The sequence below is a fragment of the Cupressus sempervirens genome, chromosome 8 (assembly GCF_028749045.1).
Source record: "Cupressus sempervirens isolate cs-2001-9-10 chromosome 8, ASM2874904v1, whole genome shotgun sequence".
Taxonomy (NCBI): domain Eukaryota; kingdom Viridiplantae; phylum Streptophyta; class Pinopsida; order Cupressales; family Cupressaceae; genus Cupressus; species Cupressus sempervirens.
Genome location: NC_143125.1, coordinates 156,852,611 through 156,880,186, shown reverse-complemented (window position 1 = coordinate 156,880,186; position 27,576 = coordinate 156,852,611).

The window sequence follows — 27,576 nt, the reverse complement described above, 5'->3', positions numbered from 1 at the left end:
AACTTTGGACACAGCCTGGAATTTTCAAGCACCTATTGATCAACAAAATCTTAGAAGAATAATCCCAGTATGTTAGTTATGCAACAACTTCAAACATACAACAAAGTACTACAAAATGGATAGAAGCAAAAATGGAAAAAACTTCAAAAATGATAGAAGGAATCATGAATGAAACTTCAAAAATAGAAACAACAATGGAAGAAACTTTGGAAATGGTAGAAGGAATCATGAAAATAACTTTGGAACTAAGAAAGACAATGAAGATCAAATAAATACAGTTAATGAAATTTGAGAAGAACTTGATGAGGTATTTGTAAAGGGATTAAATATTTTTGAGGAAAAGTTGGATGATGCAGAGACAGGAAGATTGAAGTTAGGAATTGAGTTTGATTCAACTAAGTTGAATTAAGCTGTTCTTAGCACTAGAATTTGAAAACTTCATTTAGAGACTAGACTGTGAGTAGAAAGGTTGAGAGAAGATGTATCTAGATGAGTTTAGATTGTAGCTAAGCTCACTTGCAATTTGGAGATTTTCAAAACAAGTTACAAAGGAAATAAGAGTTACTATTATAGTAGAGAAAGTTTAGTCTATGATAGAAGATGAAATCTATGTTTTCACAAAAAATTTCATGGAGTAAAGTTTTGTGGAGCATTGTCATGCATCTAAAGATTAGATAGATGATCTTGATCAGATATTTGATTTCAGAGCAAAACAAATAGCTTTTTTGATTTGGAAAAGTACGTAATTAATGCAAGTTCTAGTTGAATAAATGGAGTATGAAATTGATTATTTCTATATTGACATTATCTTAGAGGCATAGATCACCCAAAAGTCATTTGACAAGGTGATTTTGAGAAAAACCCTACTTTGGAAAAAGGTTTTTATCATTTTCACAAAGAAATTCTTTGATAAAATTCTATTTGGTGCAATCATGGACATGTCAGTAGTTCAAAATGTTGAGAATGTTGAGAGACCTAAATTGAAGGTTGTTCCTATGAAACCCTTAGAGGAAAACCCTAATTTACCTTTATCTATTACTTTGAACAACGTAGTATATCTGGAAGATGTAGGAAGTTACTTGTCTAGTAAAATTGAAAATATTAGAGGAGAATTCATGAACAAAGATATGGAAATTGTTTTTAATCATGATATGATTGTAAAGTATGGATATGAGCATCGAAAGGATTTAGACTTAGTCAAATATTACTTTTTCTATGAACTTGATACCGAAGAGTGGACTTAGATCATATTAAGTAGAATTCATAATGAGAAGTTTTGGATGGGAGACAGTGTAGTTGACATTTTAGTAGACCTTATTCATGAGGTTACTAGTCTTAGCAAACAAGGCAATGTACCTATTGATGAGAAATTAGTTAAGAAAAAGGTTGAAGGTTATACTAAGGCAGTTTATAATGGTAAGGCAATGGTGATCAACACCATCAGACAACATGATGTGAGATTCTTGAGTAGAATCATTGCATATTCTATTTGTGCAATTTTAAAGAGTGATGAGTTGTTGACATGCTTTATGTATATAGCCTACAAGATTTGCATTGAGAAAGAACAAGTGAATTTGAGTGAGATTTTGAGAGTAGAACTCCTTGAGAATCTGGAGAAGATTAAGAGAAATAAGGATGGTGTATTTAGATTTTAGTCACTAATCAATCACATTTTATTTCATGTACTTAAGAGATTTCCATTTTTATTAGTTACAAAGATTATGAGCAGTGAAAGATGCACTATGGATAAGATAACAGATGTATGCAGAAGACATCCTGTAGAGAAAATCTTGGATAGTGGTAATTTAATCATGAGGACATTTTAGAATGAGATGAAATAGAGATTCAAAATTGCACTTGTAATTATTGACAAATTTAAGAATGATATATGTTTTATGGTGGATATAGACCTAACTTATATTGAAGCAGTAGAACCAAGGGAAACATTTCTTGATCTCTTAGGTCATTAGTTAAGTGATGATGTAGCTATTGGTTACATTGATTTAATGTCAAAATCTAAAATAGATCAAGCATCATACAAATTTGGAATGTATGAGGAGAGAACTCAGTCAACTTACTAGGAATCATTAGAGAAAGCATCTCATAAGAAGGTTGCAACTATAATGAAGAAAGTACTATTTGAGGTCGGTATGCTAGAAGAAGAATCATAGGTAGTTAGACAAACAATCTCTAAACTAAAACAAACTGGTGAACAAAGTGTGATGTATGTAACACCTCTTTCAGTTGGCCAAGCATCTAAAGTATCTGTTGGTGTTTTAAACTACCAAGTAGCAAAATACCTAATACCAAGATAGTGAAGAGAAATTTAATCTAAGGATTAGCTATTTCCTATACTCAACTAAGAGGTCTTCAGATTTGGACCCAAATTTAACAAAATCATAAAGTTTTTCTACTCTTTAGGCTTTGCAAAACCAAGGTGGCTGCACTTGAGGGATAAAAAGATTTAAAACTTGATACTATATTTACACTTCATTCATTCAATGACATCCTATTTCAATACTCATCCCTTATACAAAATGTTTAGTCATAATTCTTCTTAGATTTATAGGTAATTTTGGGTAACAACAACTAACTAAAACATAGAGATTGAATGCAAACAAGTATTGACTAGCTATGATACTCTTCATACATTTAAATTAAAATTGATTTTTATTTTAAGATTTTTCTTGATGCTTATCCATGATATCTTCATATGCAAACTAAAATAATTGATCAGTGCCTCATCCATTGGGATTTAGAGTCTACCAACTATTTTGAACTAATTTGATTGTATTACAATCAATATTATCAACAATCTTCCCTAAAGCCCATTCTTATGCATATCCTTCTTACTGCCTAGAAATCCTATCATACCACTAAAGAATTTAATTAATTCATTGAATTAAAAGAAATAGTGAATTGATATACAACCTATTCCCATTGCATTAAACTGAACAAGCTTTGCTCATACAACCTCAAGATAACTAGTCAAAAAGAAAAGAGACAAGACACAGAGAAAACATATATGGTGGTGATTCATCTTTATATTAATTTTCATTGAAAATCATATAACATTTGGAATAAAACTCAAAACAACTCAAGACAAGACAACATAATCTTTGAATGTTAGTGTATTCTCAGATTTGCAGAGAAAACACCTCATAAAATTTGCATCAAGGAAATGGGACCTAATCAAACTAGCAAAACTAAAAGTTGCACACTAGTTCAGACCCTTTCTCTACCCTTGGAATCTCATTTATATAGTATGAGATGCAACAAGATTCAAGCCTAGAGAGTACTGACAGCTGTCCTTTAGACAAAAAGATATTTACAAAAATTACTATCATAAAAGACAAAAATTGGTGCAATAGAATGATTTATATTATGAACATTCCTTTTGTGGGAACCACTTTTGATGCCCTTCTTTGTTGAGGAGTTCATGATTGGCTTTTCCATAATTGTCATTCCTCAAAACATGTGGCCATTGGACTTTCTTGAGATGGACCCTATTATGATATTTGAAAACTGAGCTGAAGTCAGGGTTTTGCATCCATGTCATCTTGTACTAAGAAACTGACAGTCACACTTGATTCTCCTATTGCCAAGTCATTAGTTTGGGCCTCTATGCTTGTTATTGCAGTTGGTTGTGTATCTTTGTCTTCTTCTACTTTAACCAAGGCATCAGTTGTGTGCAACTCATCTTGTTCCATTTCATCCTCATCGATTTCACCAAGTACTAACTACTTTGCATGTACAAATCTGCCATCCACTTGTCAAAAAGTGTGTCATCTAGCCAATTAAAACTTAGAATCTCATGTTGTTTCTTCAACACATATTCTCCTAGTTTATCTATTTCAATAAACTCATCTCTTAAAGAATAATAAAATATTTGAACTTTAACAACTTCTTCAGTTGAAGTTTCCAACCATGCATGTCCCTTTTCATTTATGACCCTATTCATCCCAAGGCATAATAGATCATCTAATTCCTTGGCCCATTCCTCTTTATCTTTTAATTTATCCTTTTTATTCAGAGCATTAGGGAAGAGTTCAAAGTTTCTACTCCTATATTTTGAAAGATAATTTATGATTCTCCTCTGTAATGCAATTCTTTTATTAACAAACTTGGAGAGATCATTAGTCAAGTCAAAATTCTTTTCTATTTTTTCACAAGATAAATTGATAACTAAAAAAAAAAAGAGTGACATCTTTGTCCCTGTTGTTCCATTTATTGACAATTGGCCTCAGAGCATCCTCATTTCCTTTCAACTCATTCCATATGTTTATTACTTTTGCTAATTGTTGGTAGAATGTAGGCCAACCAATTTTATCTACCAAACACATAATTGCTTTCCTCAACTTGTCCTCATATTGGATATCTAGTTCCACATGCAATGCCCAAAGTTTTCTCTTTTCTTCTTCAAAATCCTTTGCTATATAATATTGAGGTCTTTGTGGGATGTTTGGCATTTATATAAGAGGATTTGATTTAAAAGGCTCAACTAGAGGACAAGGATAAGTAATTCTAGGTCTACTAGACTATCCTTGGTGCCCTATCACCTTATTCTCAAGATCTATTCTCTTTTGTACTTATTTATTATAAGCTCCTAGAACTTGTTCATATTTTTCTTGTAATTCTAATTTTTTCTTTTTCTCCCTCAAGGCTATGGCTAGGGTGAGGTTGGCTATTCCAACATTTAGCTCTGTTGCCTTCTCATTTGGAGTATCCTCTACCCTTTTTACAATCAAGTTTCCTATCATGTCAATATCATCAGGTTGAGATGAACTAGCTCTAGATCCTCTTCTTATTGACCAAATCACCAAGGGAACACAATCTTCAATAAACTTAGCATATCTTAGCTCCTTTTTTACCTTTTCATCTATACTTAACTTCTTGGTAACAAAGTTAAAAGCCATTGCATTTGTAATGTCCCAATTTGGCAAGAGCAAAACCTAGATGATCTTATTATTTTTCTCCCTTGTTCAGGGGTCAAACTTTTAAACTCTTGCATCATCTCATCCTTTATTTGATCTTGTATGGATGCCTCTTCCATTTTAGGATGCTCTGCCTTCCTCTTATTGCACCTTTCTTCAAATAGTTCAATATTCGTTCTCCATGCAAACTGATAAAAAGCTCTTGATTTAACAAAACTATCATCAGAAAGAAATTTATGACTAGCTTGTTCTACCATAAGGTCCAATTCCATTCCTCTATAATCAGCAACAGTTAGCTCAAGGCTAGGCATGGGAGGCTCTTGAGGATTTCCTTCTTCTAATTCTGTAATAGTAATAAAGACTCCCCATTGGGATCCTAATTCCTTCATTTTCTCCATAGTGAGTTGTTCATCTCCTACATGCAATGGGGATTTCGTGGGTGAGTATTCTTCCATTTGGGATAATTTTTTTTCTTCTATCTTTTGCCTCTTGGGGTTTGGCTCTTCAGGCCTCTCTTCCAAAATAGTACTAGTTGATCCAACTATTTTTTTGCCTTGATCCTATTGTAGGGGTAAAAGATAACTTTTTCTTTATTTCTCGAGCCTTGTTAGGATAAGAATTGATAAATATGCTTTCTTTTCAATCATTGCCTCCATAATCTTTGGAAAGGTGATCATCAATTTATCTGCTTCTATGTTTGCATCTTTTAAAGGCTTATAGTCTTTGTCAAAATAATTAATACATTCTAAAACCCTGGAATAAACTCTCCATTTCTCTTTTTTGATCTCTTGTTCCTGGAGAGAGAATTCATTTCTTATTATATCTCAGGGAAGTAGGGTTGATGCTTTTTAGTGCCAGTTGTAGCCCTCTATCTAAATATTTCAAAAATTCCTTCACTATCATTGAAATGACCATGAGAGAAAACCATTTTGTATGGGTCTAAGAATTTATACAGAAATATACAACCACCTTTTGTGATTATGAACTGATGGGAAACTGTAGAAGATGGCAAGATAGAGCCCCTAGACTAACCAATCGGCTATGCTTCCTCTAAGCCACCTATTTTCCATAACATTTTAGCTATTGCACCTTAAGAGGTACTTGGTAGGGAAGTACGTGTGGAGTTCCTTGAAATCCATATACTCTAAATACTATTGACATCGGGTATGGTATGATATCTTCCTAGTTATGGGAAACCTTCAAACCAGTAGGGCTATCCATAGGCATGATGAAGTCTAGAAATGATTTAGGTATCTTGGGATTATCCTTTAACAATAGGCTCCTCAACCTAGATGCAAAGTATTTATCAAATCTCACAAAACTAGCCTCCTGTGCATCCAAAGTCATATTTGCACTCCACAATTAAATTGGCAAAGCTTCTCCCTCATATTCTCTATTCAACACCATTTCCTTTTTGAAGAAAGTATCACCTTTATACAAGAACATATGCATCAATAAAGAATAGTAGCCAAAAGTTTTCTCAAATTTTCCCTTTGCAATTCCAATTAGACCTATGTGAATTTCTTCTACTAGATACGATGCAAAATCAAAAATAATATCCACACCAGAAGAAGAGATCTGTATCATCATATACATGAACTTTATTGGCATAAACTCTTGTTCATATTCACCAAAGACCTTGGACAAAGTCATGTAAATTTCTATGGCCCTAGAATTGAAAAACTACTTCTTAAAAGGCTCTTTAATTGATGTTGTAACAAAAGTCAAATTGCCAATTGTAGGCAAGTGTCCCTTCAATGCCCCTTGCCTAACTTGATCTTTATGAGACAAGTATTCTTTTTTCAATCCTTGAAAATCAATGACCTCATGATAATTTGTGGTTGGGCCCATTCCAAAAACCTCCTAAATTTCTTCTGTACTAATTTTCATTAAATATTCCCCATCTATTCTCCTCACCATCCTAGCTACTGGGTCATAACTTTGGGCTACAACTGTGAGTAGGTCTGAATCCATAAAAACCCTAGAACTACTAACTTACCTAAATCAAAATTCCAAATATTCCCATGGGGAAAAATAATTTCCTCTCTAAGAACCATTTCTTAAACAATTGGAGCCCTATTTTAGAAGTTATGGCATCCCTAGTCCAATTTCCTTGATCAAACAAACCATCTGCAATTTAGAGTCTAGGGTTTACAAGAACTATTTTCTTTATTTGGGATGATTCATTTGTAGATTCACTCAATTGTCCTAGAAAATCATCATGGATATTTCTACTAGTATATTCTACTTCCCTAGAGAAATCCTTTTTTGGAGGCATATTGGATAATAATAAAGAGAAATCAAAATTCTTTGAATTATATGCAGACTGAGATACTTACTTGGCTTTCTTGTTTCTTCTCTAAATTCTACAATGAATCATTGATATAGAAAGTTTTCATGATTGAACTAGGTAGGAAAATAAGTGCTTCAATAGGTTCTGGCTCCATAAAATCAAAAATATATTTGCATGAAGAAATTATTTGATTTTCTACACTATATTCCTTATTTTATTTCACACAAGGAGCTTTAATTCTCATAAATGGATCACAGAGAAATAGAGTGACATTACCCGTCAAATTTGAAAACAGATCATCAATTTTTCAAAAATTTGACGATTAAGGAATAAATTTTTTTATGACTTAGCTTCGACCTTCCTAATTGGCAACTTGCATAGGCCCCATTTATGCCTCTGAACACGTGTCATGTTCTCACTTTGTCACCAAGGGTAAAAGTCAAGCATCTTCAATTGGTGATAAAGTGACTACTATTGATCAATCTTGAATTAGATTGTAGAACACATGATTATTGCATTATACATGATGTGGGCCCATGGCACTTCCTTTAGGTCTCTATGTCGCCAAGGGTAAAGATCTTGCAACTTCTCTTGGTGACAATGCGACCACCGTCGATCATGAGAAGATTTGATGATGCAGACAAATGTATTATTTTGTTCAAAATAAATCCCTCATGGCACTTGGAATCTAACATCCAAAAAATACTTTAATGACATGGAACTCATGATACCTTCCTCAGGGGTTGGTCTCACCACATATCCACGTGGTAGGCTATTGCTATGTCACCAAGGATAAAACCTGCACAGTTTCCTTTGGCGACAATATAACCACCATTGATCATGAGAAGATCTGATGGTGTAGACCTTATTATTGAAATCTTCCTCCTTTTGACTGGGTCTCATGGAAAAGCACTACCTTGTCACTATGTCTCCAGGAGTAAATAGCTTGTAATTTCTTTTGGCGACAAAGTGATAACCCTTGATCTTAAGGAAGATCAAGGGTTATCATTACTTAATTGTTTTTTCAACAATAATACATAAAACCACATAATATTAAGATAAAATCTTGGGTTAAAATTATTTTGGAGACTTAGGATAATATTAGATACTGTAAACAACCTTTTGAAAAGTACCCAAGAAGAAATAAAAGGGGTATTTAAAGATTTTTCCCACACATCCTTTTTTTGTTTGAAAGGGCATGCTATGCAAACATAATCCAAAGGCTTTCTAGGGAAACCCTTAGTGAAAGAAAAATTAGGGTTCTTTTGTGGTTAGCAAATTAAAGCACAAAACCCTAATTTTCACAAAGGGATCTGGAACATTCACTTAGAGATGCATTAGGATAAATTTTAAGTGAAAACTAGACCAATAGTGGCTCTATCTGGGGATAATGAATATGCATGTTCATATGAGGGCTCAGAATCCCTAGAAGAAGTAGACCACATATATTGAACCAAATTTCATGACAACTCTAAGAGAGCAATGCCATAGGAAGGAAAAAATATACAAGCCTATAAAAGAATTTACAAGGATTTATAGAACATATAGAAAACCCTAAACTACTATTCATGGAAAATAAGTATTTTTAGCAAAAATACCTCTTCAAGAACTATCCATGAACTAGTAGTTCAAGAATATTGCTTGATAAATCTTTCAAAATATAAGAATCTTCTCCCCATGTAGCTTCAACTAGATCAAACTTGCCATGCTTACCTTTGTCTTCAATCCTAGCATACCACATGAGAACTAGGTTTTCAGTTTCAAATTTCTTATTCACTATCTTTTTGTCATATAACATTTTGACTTGTAACTACAATTTTTCATTTATGAGAGAAGCTTATTTTCTGGTCTCTATTAATCCTACCAATTCATCCATTCTCTCCTGCATATCATTAATGACATCTTTATCATACATCTGAATGTAATTGTATAGGCCTACTAGATTGTTTTGGGGCATTATTGCCTAGATTCCATATACTAGATCAAAAGGTGCCACACTTATTGCTTTCTTTATTGTTACACTGTCAACCCATATTGCCAACTATAATTTGGAATCTCATACCTTTTTGTTATCATCTAGAGTCCTTTTTTATGACTTTTAACAAGCTCTTATTGGTAAATTCAGCTTGTCCATTTCCTTGTGGATGATAAGGTAAGGATCTTGACCTAGTTATGCCATATTTATCACATAATTTTATGAATTCTTCTAACCTAAAACACATTGCATTGTCAATTACAATCCTCTAAGGGCATCCAAATCTTGTAAGGATATTATTCAAGAGAAAATTGTTCACCACCTTACTAGTAGCATTTCTTGTAGGAATGGCTTTCACCCACTTTGTACAATAATATGTGGCTACCAAGATCCATGAGTATCCAGTACTTGACTTAAGGGAAATTTCACCTATAAAATCCATGCCCCATTACTAGAAAGGTGCCTGAACTTCAAGTAGTTTTAGAGGAGTATTTCCAAATTTTTTTAGCTTACCTACAAATCTCTGACATGCAACACATTTTCTAACAAGTAACTGCTCATCTTTGAAAAGAGTAGGCCACCAAAATCTATCTCTCATTACCTTATGAGTAGTAGTTTTATCCATGTAGTGTCCTCCACATATTCCTGAATGCATCTCATTTAATATCTCCTTGGATTTTTCTTAATCAAAGCACTTTAGTAATACTCCTTCAAAGTTCCTCAACCACAGATTATTTCTAACAATAATATATCTTATTGCATGCAATTTTGTGCTTCTCTTTTCATTATCTATCAGATGGGGTGGAGCTTCCATGTGTTGCAAATAGTATATGACATTGGTGTACCTTTCACAATGATCCATATCACATAACCTTGACCTTAAGTCATCTACTACTATGTTTATTTGATTGGCATCCAGATTTGATTGAGCCATGAGTTTTGCTATCCTTGACCTCTTACCAACTTTGTAATTTGGATGTCAATGTTAAACTCCCAAATTTTATTAATCCATCTGTACCTCCTACCAGAGACTTCTTACTAAGAGAAAATGTCCTTAACAACTGCACTTGGTACAAAGGCAATAACAATGGCACCTACAAGATAACACCTGAAAGCTTTGACAAATTTTACTAAGGCATAATCCTATTTTTCATTTATCTTATATTTCAATTTAGTAGGCTAAAGGGACTTAGTAAAAAATGCAATAGGCTTGTAATTTCTTTTTGTGACAAAGCGAAAACCCTTGATCTTAAGGAAAATCAAGGGTTATTGTTACTTAATTGATTTTTCAACAATAATACGTAAACGCACATAATATTAAGATAAAAGCTTGGGTCAAAATTATTTCAAAGAGTTAGGATAATGTTAGATAATGTAAACAACCTTTTGAAAAGTACCTGGGAAGAAATGAAAGGGCTATTTAAAATTTTTTCCCATGCATTATTTTATTTTTTGAAAGGGCATGCTATGCAAACATAATCCAAAGGCTTTCTAGGGTAACCCTTAGTGAAACAAAAATTAGGGTTCTTCTGGTGTTAGAAGATTAAAACCAAAAACCCTAATTTTCACAAAGGGAACTGGAACATTCACTTGGAGATACATTAGGATAAATTTTAAGTGAAAACTAGATCAACAACATCCATTGCAAAAATTCCTACATAACAAAGAATCCCATATGCTATTGTATCAGCAGAGCAACCTTATGGATCTAAAAGGTAGTCAAAGAGAGTTAAGCAACAAGCTACTAGACCAAAGAAAATAAAGAAGACATTGTTGACAATTAAAGATTCTAGTGATGAAGAAGAAGAAGAGGAACAAGAAGGTAATCAACTAGAGAAGGTTATTGTTTCCAAGTAGCCAACAAGTAAAACAAGGCAACCCTAATAACCAAAGAGATAATTAACACAACCATTGTTAATGAAGGGAAATTTGTGCAAATGAAAATGTTTTATGATTTGTACAATGATATTGAGAAAGAATAGATTAATATCTCTACTATGAGATATGTGATTATTAGCAATTTGAAATTCAAAGACATTAAATGTTTTGTCAATCAGAAAGTCTATGATAGACTTATAACAAGGAAGGCACCAGTTTAGGAAGAAGATATGGAACTTTAGAAATTGATGATAAGAACTATGTGCAAGACTAAAGATGAAGAAGAAATAAAGAAATTGATGGGTCAACTAGAACCCTATCTATGGAACAAAATGAGTCTAATTCTATTTATGGGTGGTGATTAGAACATAATTAGAAGTGAAACTATTGTATCTATCAATAAAATGATGATTGAGGTAGAGGAAACTCCTACCACTATAGAGAAAAATTTGGAAGTATTAGTAGGTGGTGACACCATGCAAATTGATCAAACTAATGTTAAAATTAACATTAATGAGAATCCTTTTGAAAGCTATAATTAGTTTGAGCCCCATTCTAAAGATATTCAAGAGCAGTTAAGACTGATTGAAGAAGAGAAAGGATAGTTAGAAGAAGAAAAGAAGAAGATTGAAGAAGCCAAGCTGAAATTGCTTGAAGAGGAGAAGAAGTAGAAAAGAAAGAAAAATAAAGAAAAGAAAGAGAGGAGAAGGAGGAAGAAGAGTTAAAATCAAAGAAGGCAGTAGAGAAGAAACAAGAGGAAGATGAGGTGAAAGCATCTAGCTCATCCACTCATATATCTCTTGCTAACTTTACATGTGATGATGACGATCGATCTAACTTGATCTCATCTTTGAACAAGTTAATTGAGAAGAACAAGATAGTCATAGTCTACAAAGAACAATAATGGAAGTGACTAACATATTGCACAACACCCTCATAGCTAAACATACAGAAGTAGATGCCAAACAGAGAGCTCAAGAAGTTGTAAAATCATTTAATGATGAGTTTACAAATTTGTTGAATGCTATTGAGTCTAAGGCTCAAATTTCACATGATGCTAATCTTTTTAGCACTATTTGTCAGAACATTAAGAATGATATGATGAGTCTTGATACTTATATCAAGGAATTTTGAAGATGTCAACCAATTGGCAAGGTACTATACATCAAATGTACTTTATCTCATAATTTGACCAAAGTTTTGGATAGTGAAATTCAAGGGAAGCTAAGTGAGCTGGAAGCTTTAACTAGTTAGATATAACAACCCTCTTGTAGAGTTCATGAGTTTGAAGGAAAAGTTGCCAATATTCACACAGACATTAGGAAACTAAAACTTGAAAAAGAGAAAGTTCTAAAAAGACTATTATAATTTAGAGAGTCTATTGCTCTAAAGATATGAACCATTAAGAGATAGTTGGAGGAATGTGTCAAAGCAAAGTACACTTATTCCAATTTCACCTACTCCATCCTTAATGTAGTTGAGATTGAATTATATGCCTTATGTTCAATGCTCACTACTGCCAAAGTAGCAAAGGGCACATGGGAGAAAGGTATGAATACTTTAAAGGAAAACTTTGATGATTGTATGAAGATAATAGCAACTTGAGGCAGCAAGACATAAATTTTGATAGTTTTTGACATTTTGACATTTTTCATTGATTCAAAGGGGAGAAGTTGTAGAATGAAATTGTAGTAAGTTATGTATGTAGTAATCATATTGAAAGGGGGAGCATTTTAAATATGAAGTATATGCAATAAATGATAAGTATTGTAAGTTTTGATAAGGTTTTTGTTACTTAGCCAATTTTCCTTACTTTGTTTCCATCAGTGCCAAAGGGTGAGATTGTTGACAATTGAATATATTTAGTGATGTAATTTTTGTCATTAATGGCAACACATGATGTACATGTTGTAGTAAACTTCAAAAATAAAGATACTTAGCTTTTGGTACTCATAAAATTGTCTAAGTATGAAATTGGTTTACAACATTGTATCATTTTGTTGTATAACTTTTTTATATGATGTTATCTGTGAGAAAGAAGATAGATGGAGATAGTATACATGTTGATGATGATGTGTATAACCTTGGAAATCAGTACAAAAAGTATGGAAAATAGTTATGTAAGATTTACAAAACAACAGAATGAAAGACAAAGGAATTATTTTGTTTACAAAATAATTACTTGACCAATTAGGGCCAACATCCTAGTTGTTTACTCTAAGTTGGAAAAGTATATTGTGGTCCTAGCCGATCCAATAGAAATTTGTGAAAAGGCATGGTATTTATGAAAAGACATCTTTCAAAATTATGTAAAAGTGATTTTTGTAAAGTAACATGCGAAAGTTGTGAATGCAAAGTTTTGTATCATATGCATAAGTGAATTTTGATAACTTGACTTTGTGATCTGAGATCAAGCTGAGATCAAAGTTCAGTTGAAAGAAGGTATCCATACTTATATATTCAAGGAAATTTAATTAATTTTTTGGGCAATGGCCTCTTCTTGTAATTGAAAGTGCATGTTTGGACAATGAGCTCTTCTTACACTCATTGTACCACAATTCCTAACAGGGTTGGAATCTCCTAACAGGGATTCAAAGTCTCCTAAAAGGGACTCATATGTATTGAATGAGTTTATATACTCCTAATATTGTCCATCCTCTAAAAAGGAATATTTATATTAGTACATCATCTAGTGGGTATCATCCCTACCAGGGTTTTCCCTTGGCTAGGGTTTCCCTAGTTAACAAAATATGATGTTATGAGTTCTCTCTATGCATGGTTTTACTATTTAACATTACTTATTTACTTTATTATGCATGGCTCAAAGTAAATAATAATATCTACTTGGTGGAAAAAGTTTTTAGAATACTGATTCACCCCCCCTCTCAGTATTCCCTATTTCTAACAATTGGTATTAGAGCATAGTTACTCAGAAGAGGCTTAACAACTTGAGTAAGACCCATATGGATATGTAACAATTGATGAAGAATCTTGAAGAAGCTATCTCTCTCAAATTGATATTTATAATTCTCATGAATAAAATGAGCTCTCATGTAATTCCTAGGCCAAATCTGTTTGTAGAGTGTCCCCTCATTGATCACTTGTGAAAGCTCGACCATTACCCTATCATAATCCTACATGACTGCATCTATCAATCTTTGTATGTCCTAAAGAAAATGAAATGCTTCTATGTGTGTTTCCTTGAGAGATGCTAGCCTCACCAACATCCCATCATCACCTCCACCAGATGATGATCCTCCACCCCTACATCTTGATCCACCCCTAGGTGCCTAAGATGTAGGTGGTAACCTATGGGCCCTGTCGCTCCTTCCCTCTATCTCCTCTTCCTCTTTCCCCCATCCACCTCCATCTTCTATCACTAATAATCTTGCCTCTCCTCCTCCATATAAGTCTCCTTCTCCCCTCATCCAAGGTGGTACTCTAACTAACACCACCCTAGTGGTCTATTGTTCTTGATAAACCTCTTATGCCACCCTCCCAACCCATCCTCCCTTCCCTCCCCTTACTACCTATGTAACTTCTCTCAGTCTCTTTATTGTAGGTAGAAACCTTGCTATCTCAATCATTGAAAATATCTAGAATCAATCTTAGTACTCCTATGTAGCACCAACCTCTACTCGTCTTTGTTGCTAATCCTAGTGTATAGCCTAAAAGTCATGTCATATCGCTAATAACCCCTATCTAACCAATGGGGGCCCAAAATTCACTCTCTTCTCCCATGTAGTCCCCTAGTACCATAAATCATGTCTAGCACCCCTTGTATAAAGTCAAACACCTAGAAACTATGTTAGGATGGTAGTGCTACACTGCATAATTATACTATCCAATGATGTAGCCCAGAGTGATAGCATATGGAACTTATAACCGATCCTTAGGCTAGGGATCCACTCCAAGGTATGGATGAGATGTGATCCCATATTAGATCCCATCAAAAGTATCCTGCTAGTAGTTTAAGTCATCAAGATCCTAGTATGCTAATGGATTTTCCTAGCTAAAAACTATAGGGTGATCTACCTATCAATTTTGCCTCTCGATAAGTTAAAATACAACAATATGCTCTTGAGCCCACACATGTAGTAGTGTTGCAAATATGATACTCTTAACCTAGCATTGTGCCCCATGTTAGGAAATCTAATATAAATCTTGATAGATTTTAGCCAAAATAAGGGTTCTCTAAGCTAGAGGTACCCTAGAATTAACAATGCAAACAATAGTGGGAGTTATAGAAAGTGTAACACTTGTACCACCCATGTCAGGGGAAATATACCCTAACACTAGCCCACAAAAAAAGAAATATACTCACCTCCCAGGTGCTATATCCAAATTATGATCCAATTTTAGCTATCTATATCTCAAGATAGGCATGACCATAGGTCTAATTAATACCTCCATTTCTTGCTACTATGTTACATCAATATCTCTAACCTCAGGTCCTCAAATGCGTAATCATAATATCTACTACACATCCTCTAATGTCACTATTATATCCCCTATAGGAATATGGAAAGTCATCATCTTAAAATGGTAACACTCACACAATGCTATCAATATATGCATATAAGTCTACCTATGTAGCATCCGAGACAAGTAACCTAGGCTAATAACATCAACCTATGCCTAGTCTACATATGTAAATTGATCAATATCTCTCACTGTTGTTGCATATATCTCCCATGATACTATTTAGTCATGGGCGAATGCATCCAAGTTAAACAAAGTTGCATCAACCTTAACCATTCCCTTAGGTCTCCTAAACCCTAGTCCCATTTAAACCCAAGTTTAACCTCAAAACCTATGATCTTCATGACTAGTCTAGGCAATCTTGCAACCACCATTATCCCCACATTCCTTCCAATATGGGAATGTGAAACCCAACCTAATCCATTTTGATCATAGGAATGTGATATCGTTATTAAGTAGCCTAACCCCTAGTGATCCCTTGTGTGATCACATAATTTCTCACTACCCTTAGTCTTTTTCTCCAGGAATGCATTCCTATAAGAAATACTTTTTGAGAAATTATCCCCACAATTAATTGATCCCCTCACCTCAATTTTTCCTCCCTTTGAAAAAACCAAGCCTACCATACATGACCCCTAATCTCTAAGATTTTCTTGCAAAATCATGATCTTACCGGTCCTGATGGAAATTTTTCCTAGATCCTAACCCAAAGGGAATACTATTTCCTAAGATCAATTCAAAATAAAAGACAATTTTGAAAAGACAAGGATGGTTTGTAGACTCTACTAGTCTATCGAGCATTTAGTGTCTCTACATGCTCCCCATGATATTTGCTCGATCCCTCAGATGCCCTCATCTTTCATTTCACCTTAGTGTTAACTGAAACTCAAAATAATAAGAACTCAACAACAATAATGAATGCAAATAAGATCCTTTACAGCCCCCTAGGACCATATATTGGACCCCCTCTAAGCCCCCTTCCCTAGTTATGTCTCTTGGGTGACCCCCCTTTCCCCTCATACTAATCCCTCCTAATTATTTGACTAAACCTAGTTAATCAATTAATCCACTTCCATTCTCCATAAAATACCACTTGCCTCCTAATGAATTCCTAATCAAATGATAATCTCACAATAATCAATTGCAAAATACTAAGCATGTGGTTTAAGAAATCCTAACCCAAACCCAAGTCAGCTCATTTTAAATCCTCCCACTCCCCAACCAATGTATTAAATGTCAACCTTAAAAGCTATTACATATTTCTTGCACCTTTTTCCTCTTCAAATCCCCCAAAATGGTTACATTTCCTCCAAATTTCCAACGCTTTCTCCTTGTGATAATTATCAAAATGAGAGACATTTGAGAAAGCATAATCTATGTGCTCCATTCTACTAAATCTTAGCCACTCTTAAGCTCTCTCCAAGTTTTAATCTTGATAGTTTATTACATCCTCCCTTTGCCTATAAATTGGACCCTCTTCACTTCTTAAATCATCCATAATAAATTGAATAGTTATAATTCTAGTTGAGCCTAAAAACTACCAAACTACCATTGTAATGCCCAAATGACTCCATACATCCACTACTTTAATTCTTATTCATCGTCCATTTTAGAGAAACTTCATCCATTTAAGCTTAAGAATCATATTCAAAATACATCACCCCTATTAAAAAAATCTACATATTAGGTGAGCATTTGAGTGTTTATGTTTAGTTTACACTCTCTTATTACTTTATTTGTCTTGTCATACATGTTGTTATTGTTTAGTTTTTGAATGCTCTTAATTTTTTATTGTATTCCCTATACACTAAATTCATAGAATATAATTACAAAAAAATATAAATAACATCATCAAGATCCAATATCTCCAATCACACAACTTCATTCTAATCCTGGTGAGCACACCAATCAAATTATCTTATTTATTCCTGCTCTTGTTCCTATACTATGAACCAATCTCCTATGTTCACAAGACTAAATCTAACTTACACCAAACTTATGGTTAACATGTGATTGTATAAGTATCATAACAAACATGTCCAAAATCTGTGTGCATGATTGTACACCATAATGCTTCCCATAACACATACTTTCCTTATTGTATCACAACTTATTATATTAAGAAAAATGTATATCAAGAACACATAAGTTGATTCTCCTTGTTATAATTGTACCATCTTAAAATGGATGCACTTTCCTTTTAAGACCTTTTAGCACCATTTCCATAATGCCTTTTTCAGACCATGGATGTGCATGTGCTCGATGTCTTTTTTTCCTATCTTCTTCCACTCTCCACCTTATTGCTTCTAGTATCTACCTCTTCTTTATGTGGCACCCTCTACCTGATCTCTAGGACCAACTTGACTTAGGTCAACCTCGTTGACCTAGTCCCTAGCAAATTTAGTGCTCGGGGCTAGAAAAGCCTCAGGGGTTTAATTAGTTTGATTACACTCTTTGGTTAGCTCGTATTATTTTCCTACTTGAAAAATCATATATAAGGAGGCTTGGAGGCTTACTTTTTGTACCACACAATTAATCTAAGCTCTTTCTCTCAAGTCAATGTTTTTCCTTTTTCATTCAAGGATTTCAAGCATTTCAAGACAATCAAGCATTTTCAAGAATTCAAGCAAGAAGATTCACATCTAACATTGAAGGATCCTTTTTTGGCATTTCATCTTGAAGATCTATCCTATTATTGGTCATCAAGGGAGGAGATCTATATTGAATCATTCATCATCTTTTGAAATGATGTACACTTACATCCATGGCACCATGATGAGATTATGGTAGATTCATTGCAAATTGTGAAGATACCCTATATTCCTATACCCAATTCAAGATTTACAACATATTACATATGAAATCCTTGTTGACAAAGGTTTTAAGAAAGGAAAATTCTAACATATATCTTGTTTTTAGTCATTTACATTTACATTTCTCATTTATAGTTAATTCCTTAACCTAGGGCTTGACCAAGGCAAGCTCTCATCCAACCCAACCACAAAAATCCTTCGTTCTGTATATAGAAGTAGTATAGCAAGATTTTGCATGTAGATCTAGAAATAACTCTATGAGAGCTTTATGTAGAAGTTTGTTAAAATTTCATTGGACTACATCAACCATTTTATAAGACATCCTTCCTACAAGTTGACCTAGTCCTTTTTTTCTTTTTGCCAAATAATTTTTGGGTTTCATTTCTTTTGTTATTCTATTTTGAAATTCGTGATCAAATATTTAGAAAAAGGTTTAGATTTGTGACTTTCAAAGAAAAAATACATCTTCCTCTACATATTTCAAGGTGAGTCTTTTATATTTTATTTTCTTTCATATCTTTACCCTAGATCTATATCTTAATTGGGTTAATTGTATACCCATAGTATTTAGATTTATATTATTTAAGCAATTGGTTCAATTTTACATACAGATTATCTTATAAGGGCCAAAAAGTGAATTTACCTCTATTGCATTCCTCTTTACAATTCAAATTTGGTATTGGCATCCTTCTTACCTTGGGATCTAGCTAATCTAATTTGGATTATAAGTGGAATCATATTTTGAAATTCCCTTCTTTCCCTCACATACATATTTGAATGGCTTAGTGTCTCAGATAAGTGAAAACACACAATCCTATTAAAGTGTTTCCCTTTCCCCTATAAACATTTTGATGAACCTGACCTTCTTACCATCTTTCTTGGAGTTATATCTTTCCATTTTGGCAATCTCTCTTCTTTGGCATTGACTTCACCTAAACATTTTGGTGAACCCAACTTGTGCCTCTTTCTTTTTGGAGTTAGATTGTTTGTTTTAAGTGTTTATCTTTCATTTTTGGTAAACCTTTCCTTCTTATCCTCTTTCTTGAAGCTAGTTTTAGGTGTTTACATTCCTTTTGATAAACCCCTTTATCTCTTTGATAATAGAGTTATATTTGGATATCTTGTGTATGGTTAGATCTCTCTTTTATGCTCTTTATTGCATTTATGTGGTTATATCTCATTAGATTTTCCTTTTGTGATCTCCTCTTTTATGACCCTAATTACAAGAAGTCCATCCTATAACATTATTGTTAGATGAAGCCATAGACTCATGGGCTGCTTTGATCATGATTCCTCTTTTCATCCTAGAACTCATGCTGATTCTTACATATTTTCTCATGAAATTGATCCTATAACAAAGAATAAATCTTCTCACTCATCTCATGATGAGGATGAAACTTTAAGAGTTTCTCCTTTACAAGTTGATAATCTTTCTCATGAATTTGATAGATTAGAAACTTGGCCTGCACAAGAAAATCAGAATCTTGATAGTGTTGTTGTTATTGAAGCTCTTAAGAAGATTCTTAACAATAATGATAATAACATTTCTATCTTGCATGGTATGTCTCACTTTATTAATACTCATGCTAAGTCTTTGACATATGTTTTCAAGGGTTGGGATATCCTCCTCCTTCCACAACTGTTGAACCTTCTATCTTGATTTCCACCATTATTTCTAGCATACTTACATATCCTCCACCTTTTATCACTACTTCTACACAAGTGTCCACTCCTTTAAGTGTTGGTCTTCCCAGCCTTTCAATTCTTGTGAGTGTTCCTCCTACTTCTACTCCTTCTTTACTACCTTCATATAATGTGGTTCCTTTTACTTATTTTAACCCTTTATCCAATCCTTCTAATCCTCTCCCAACATCCTTATATATTCCTTTCACTTCTTATAACTTTCCTAATACATAGAGCATGCCTAAGCCTACTAAGGAATCTTCTAATCCTATTGTTAGTACCTTGGTTCAAACCATCATTGCATTGCAATAACAACTAGCTCATTTAACTCAATCTAAGTACAACATTCCTACATGCAACATTGCTAATCACCTATCCTTAGATATATTTCATGCTGTTATCCCACAACATGTTGATGTACCTCATCTTGAGACTTATAATAGTAAGGAAGATCCCGTAATACATGTTAAAACTTTCCAAATTATATGTAGTAATTTTTCTCATGATTATAGGCTTATGGATAAGTTGTTTCTACATACTTTTAGGGATAGAGCCTTGCAATGCTATTTCTCTCTACATCCTTATTCTATTGATTCCTTTCAAACTCTTGCTAATGCTTTTATTCAATAGTTTTAGAATAAAATTGGTCCACAAATTTATTTGACTGATTTAATGCATTGTAAGGAAAATGTTACAGATAAATTTATTGATTTTATTTGTAGATTTAAACATTTGTATGCTTAGATTTCTTATCCTTTGCCTAATCATGATATTCAATGCATCTTTATTTCTAATTTATAGAAAGATGTTAGATATAAGATTCTCCTTATTGAGTATACCTCCTTTTTACATTGAGGTGCAGTGATTCATCATTACCAATTACAAGTGAGTTAACTTGAGAGATATACTTTGATGGCTCTTGTTTCTTGTGATAAGAGTGCTAATGTCAAAAATTCAAACAAGTTCTGTAAACCTAACAATTTCATCAAAATCAAGTCAAAAAATCTAGTTGATGATCCAGTGGCTACTACATCTAAAGGTATGGCTACTTTTTCCTCTGTATATCATCCTAATCATAAGAACACTTAATTATTTTAACCTTTGTCTGAGGTGCTAACTAAATTAATTCATCCTAGAATTCCTAACTTTCTTTATCCTATTGATACTAGTAAACCGTTGCCTAAATCTTTTGATTCAAATGCTTTCTGTCAATATCACTATCAACTTGGTCATCATACTCAAAGGTGTTATGATTTGAGTAATTATATTTAAGACCTTATTGACTCTAAGGCTATATCTATTGATGCTCAAGTCAATAATACAAATAAATTTTTTGCACTGCCTAACAGAATTTGCAGATTCACACTAATCCTTTACCTTCACACTCCAAAAATTCTATTAATAAACCTCTTTCTTCCAATCACTATATTAATTATGATGAGAAGATACAAGAAAAAAATCATGTGGTTAATCACATTGAGTTGGAACCAAGACCTTTGATTTCTTCTCCACCTAAATGTAAATAGATACCTCTCATTATCTTTAGTTAGTCTGATATGTTTAAAGCACCTAACGCTCCTCTTTACATCGCTACTAGAGTTTCTCATATTTCTTCTCATGGTACTTTGGTTGATCCTTCTTCTCTCATGAATGTTATCACCAAAGAACACCTTTTTAATAAAAAGATGCATAGAGATACCTATGATACAACACCTATATGGATTCAAACTTGTAATGGTTTTCTTTATCATCCTCAAGGTCATATCACTTTACCTATTACTCTTTCAAGGAAAGATAAGTTTACTAACTTTGTTGTTATTCCTACCTTTAATCAATTTCAAGTTAATATTGGTATTTCATGGCTCTATTCCATGCAAGTTGTAGCTCCTCCTATTCATAAATGCCTTATATTTCCTTGTAATGGAGCCATTATTACTATTAATCATTCCCTTTATTAGCTATCACATCCTAAAGATTATACTAAGATTGATTTCTATTAGCCATCTTTTCTGGAAAAAATTACCCACTCATCCTAATAATATCTATAAAAAATATAAAAAACATAAAGTAGTCAAGATCATTGAACTTAGTCTTCCTAAGGGTTATTCATTTGTGTTTGTCTTTCCTAATCCATTTTCTCCTTCTACTTTTGAACCTATTTTACCTTGTACATCTATTCCTTCAACTACCATATTTGAACAAGTTATTGTTCTATCTTTGGAACCTATGGTAGTTGATCCTATTCCTTCTATAGTATCCCATAAGACTATTTGTAATCAACATGCCCATCAGTGTTACATGAACTAACAACCTAAAGCTAAGGGTAAAGCTCATTCTCTTGCTTCTCAACCTACATCTTCATCTCCACCTTTACCTTCCTTTGATCAAACCATGCGTGAGTCTTTGGAAGAAGCTAAATTAGGTAACACTATGCATATGGATAAACATGATGATTCTATTCATATTTTAGACTCTATTAATCTTGACATGGAAGATACTTTAGATGATGAACATGGTAGTAGTGATGAAGAATTAATTGATATGAATAATGATCTACCTAACATGATTCCTATGTAGCTTACGATTACTTTAATAATGAACATAGTGAATCTCCAAGTCCTTTCTTAGAACTAGTTGTATTTTTTATTATGATGGATATCATTCCTCTCTCAAGCCTCCATCCTTCTTTTAGAATTTTTGATCAAGATTGGGAAGGGGGGGATGGGGTATGCATAATGCTTGATTTGAACTTCATTTAGCATGGTAGTCTTTGTGTTCTTGTGTTGTGTTTTCTCCTATGTTTTATTTTTATGTATGTTTTGATTTGATTTCTTTAGATGATATTTTTTCTTTGTTGAGAAAAAGAGGATAAAGTGATTGCCCTATCATATATATTCTTCTATTTCTATCTCTTTTCTTTCATATGTTGCTATATGTTATGTTGTACTTGTGCTATTATTCATACCAATGATCTTCTATCATCTTCTTAGTTGCTTATGATATGGTATAATCGATTCTTTTTTGATGCAAGAGCATCTTGGGGTAGTTGGAAATCCTTCATGTTGGAGTGGTTTTGACCTTGGAGTTGGAGAAGTAGGTTGAAAGAAGATTCTACTCAATCACTAGTGAGGTTGTGATGTGAATATCAGGATTTAACTGTGTGATTTTGAGTCAAACTCGATGACCCATGTTTCATGAATAGTGATTCAACATGAATCCATCTCTCATGACAATAAATGGAACACTTAGCACTCATTGGATCTAGGTGATGCTCACAGGGGTGAAGCACCAGGACTTCCCGGGAGGTCACCCATCCCAGTACTACTCCAGCCTGAGCGCGCTTAACTACGGAGTTTCCTCCACAGTTAAACCCAAAGCTTGCAAACCCATTTGCAAAACCTTCACCAAGTGTTGTGCCTTATGAACCATTCATTAGAAAGCCCCTTAAGCTCATCAATTGATAAGTAGGAGATGATTTCCACAGCTAGTCAAATTGTGATGTGAATATCAGGATTTAACTGTGTGATTTTGAGTCAAACTCGATGACCCATGTTTCATGAATAGTGATTCAACATGAATCCATCTCTCATGACAATAAATGGAACACTTAGCACTCATTGGATCTAGGTGATGCTCACAGGGGTGAAGCACCGGGACTTCCCAGGAGGTCACCCATCCCAGTACTACTCCAGCTTGAGCGTGCTTAACTACGGAGTTTCCTCCACAGTTAAACCCAAAGCTTGCAACCCCATTTGCAAAACCTTCACCAAGTGTTGTGCCTTATGAACCATTCATTAGAAAGCCCCTTAAGCTCATCAATTGATAAGTAGGAATGAAACATGGGTCATCGAGTTTGACTCAAAATCACACAGTTAAATCCTGATATTCACATCACAATTTGACTAGCTGTGGAAATCATCTCCTACTTATCAATTGATGAGCTTAAGGGGCTTTCTAATGAATGGTTCATAAGGCACAACACTTGGTGAAGGTTTTGAAAATGGGGTTGCAAGCTTTGGGTTTAACTGTGGAGGAAGCTCCGTAGTTAAGCGCGCTCAGGCTGGAGTAGTACTGGGATGGGTGACCTCCCGGGAAGTCCCGGTGCTTCACCCCTGTGAGCATCATCTAGATCCAATGAGTGCTAAGTGTTCCATTTATTGTCATGAGAGATGGATTCATGTTGAATCACTATTCATGAAACATGGGTCATCGAGTTTGACTCAAAATCACACAGTTAAATCCTGATATTCACATCACAATTTGACTAGCTGTGGAAATCATCTCCTACTTATCAATTGATGAGCTTAAGGGGCTTTCTAATGAATGGTTCATAAGGCACAAGACTTGGTGAAGGTTTTGCAAATGGGGTTGCAAGCTTTGGGTTTAACTGTGGAGGAAACTCCATAGTTAAGCGCGCTCAGGCTGGAGTAGTACTGGGATGGGTGACCTCTCGGGAAGTCCCGGTGCTTCACCCCTGTGAGCATCACCTAGATCCAATGAGTGCTAAGTGTTCCATTTATTGTCATGAGAGATGGATTCATGTTGAATCACTATTCATGAAACATGGGTCATCGAGTTTGACTCAAAATAACACAGTTAAATCCTGATATTCACATCACAATTTGACTAGCTGTGGAAATCATCTCCTACTTATCAACTAGTGAGGTTGTTCTTGGTTGTAGTTTTTCTTGAGGGACATAGTGATTGAAGGAACTCAGTGATGCTTGTGAAGCTTGATCGATGATCTTCTTAGTGGAACTAGTGCTCAGTGATTCTTGTGGGAGCTTGATGGATGTGATTTCTAGGTGTTCTCAGTTTATACTTGGCATTCTCAATGGTTTCTACTTATACTCAATGGTTTGGTTCATCGACTAGATGTGCTTGGGAGATTTGACTAGATAACTTAGTGCATTTAATATTTTTTGTAAATAAGCAAGATGTGGATCAATCATGAGATGTGTGAGGACCTATTTGGGGTCTTCATTCTTTCTCCTACATGCATTTAATGATTTTTGTAAGCCAAATCAAGCATATTATGATTATTTGGGTGGTAGATGATTCTATTTGCAACAGGCGACTTATGGTCATGCAAGTATAAAGGAGGGGGTTGGGTAGTGTTTTCGAAAATAAGGAGTAGCAGAGAATCATGGAGGAATATGGAGTTGTGAACTTGAGAGTAGAGCTAGTAGCCAAGTGTGGACCTAGAATCAAGAAGATTAGTTGGTGGCTTATAGGAACAAGTTTAGATCTTTCTTGGCATTTCTACCCGATTGTTGCATTGTTGCAAATTTGGGCTAGCTAGGAGTTATTTGGATATTATGAGATCTTGCAAAAATCTTAGTGTAATTGCTTTATATTTGGTCATAACTAGGAAGGCCTTATAGCTTGACACATTGCATGTAATAAGTTATTTGATGAAAATGAGTGATTTTTCTATTAGATCTTGTGTTGAGTATTGTGTCTTCACTATGTAGTTATTTTCTAAGGGCTTGATCACCTCCAATGGGGGTTTATTTGGCCTTGTACTACATTATTTTTAGTTTCCACGTTACTATCCCAAAAAGACTCTTCTTCAATGTATCTTTATTTCTAATTTATAGAAAGATATTAGAGATAAGATTCTCCTTACTAAGTATACCTCCTTTTCACATCTTTGTGTAGTGCTTCACCATTACCAGTTACAAGTGAGTCAACTCAAGAGCTCTACTCTGATGGCTCCTATTTCTAGTGATAAGAGTGATACCACCATAAATTCAAACAAGCTCTCTAAACCTCACAATTTCATCAAAATCAAGTCAACCAATACAATTTATGATGAAATGGCTACTGTATCTAAAGACAACTACTTTTTCCTCTATATATCATCCTAATCATAAGTACACTCAATTATTTGAACCTTTTTTTGAAGTGATGACTAAATTTATTCATGCTATAATTCTTAAACCTCCTCCTATTTTTCCTATTGATACTTGTAAACCAATGCCTAATTCTTTTGATTCAAATGCTTTCTATCAATACCATCATCAACCTAGTCATGATACTCAAAAGTATTATGCTTTCAAGAATTGTATTCAGGACCTTAGTGACTTGATTGTTATCTTTATCCATGCTCAAGTTCATAATGCAAATAAATCTGTGACACCACCTAATTAGAATTTACAGATTTATACTAATCCTTTCACTTCACATTCAATACATGTTATTAATCAACCATGTTCTTTTGACCACCACATTAACTATGATGATAAGATAAAAGAAGTCAAAAATTTGGTTAATCATGTTGAGTTAGAACCTCAACCTCTAGTTTCCTCTCCACCCGAACCTAAATAGACACCTCCTATTATCTTTAGTTAGTTTCATATGTTTAAGGAGCCTAATGGCCCTCTTTACATCACTGCTATATTTTTTCATATTCCTATACGGATTCAAACTTGTAATGATTTTCTTTATTTTCCTCAAGGTTCTATCACTTTACCTATTACTCTTTTAGGGAAGGTTGTTTATACTAACTTTGATGTTATTCCTACTTTTGATCAATTTCAAGTTAAGCTTGGTATTCCATTGATTTCTTCCATGTAAGTTGTAGCTTCTCCTATCCATACTTGTATTAGATTTCTCAATAATAGAGATATTGTTACCATTAATCATTTCCTTTATAAGCCCTCACATCCTAGAGATAGTGCTGAGATCGATTTTTACTGGCCATCTCATCTTGAAAAACCACCTACTCATCCCGATCATCTTTATAAGAACTATCAACAATATAAAGTAGCCAAGACCATGAAGCTTAGTATTCCTAAGGGTTATTCTCCTACACCTATCTTTCCTACTCCATCTATCTCTTCTACTTCTGAACCTAATTTACCTTCTTTATCTATTCCTTCATCTACTATATTTGAGCCCATTGTTCCCTCTTCAAACACTATGGTAGTTGATCCTAATTATTTTAGTTTGTCTTGTGAGACTATTTATTACCAATATGCCTACCAATGTAGCAAGAATTGTCAAGCTAAAGCTAAGGCAAAAGACCATTCTCTTGGTTCTCAACCCACATCTTCATCTCCACATTTACCTTCCTTTGATCAAATTATGCATGAGTCTTTGAAAGAATATAGAAAAGGTAACACTATGCATATGGATAAACATGATGATTATATTTTTATTTTAGATTCTATTCATCTTGATATGGAAGATACTTTAGATGATGAACATGTTAGTAGCGATGAAGAATCATTTGACATGGATAGTGATTTGCCTAACATGCTTTCTACACAACTTACAATCGCTTCTAGTAATGAGAATAGTGACTCTCAAAGTCCTTTCTTAGAATTGGTTATGTTTTCTATTGTAATAGATGTTATTCCTCTTGTGAGTTATCATCCTTCCCCTAGTGTTTTTGACTGAGATAGGGGGTAGGGGAAACACAAAATTCTTGATGTGAATATCATTTACCATGGTAGTCTTTGTGTTCTTATGTTGTGTTTTCTCCCATGTTGTATTTTTATATATATTCTGATA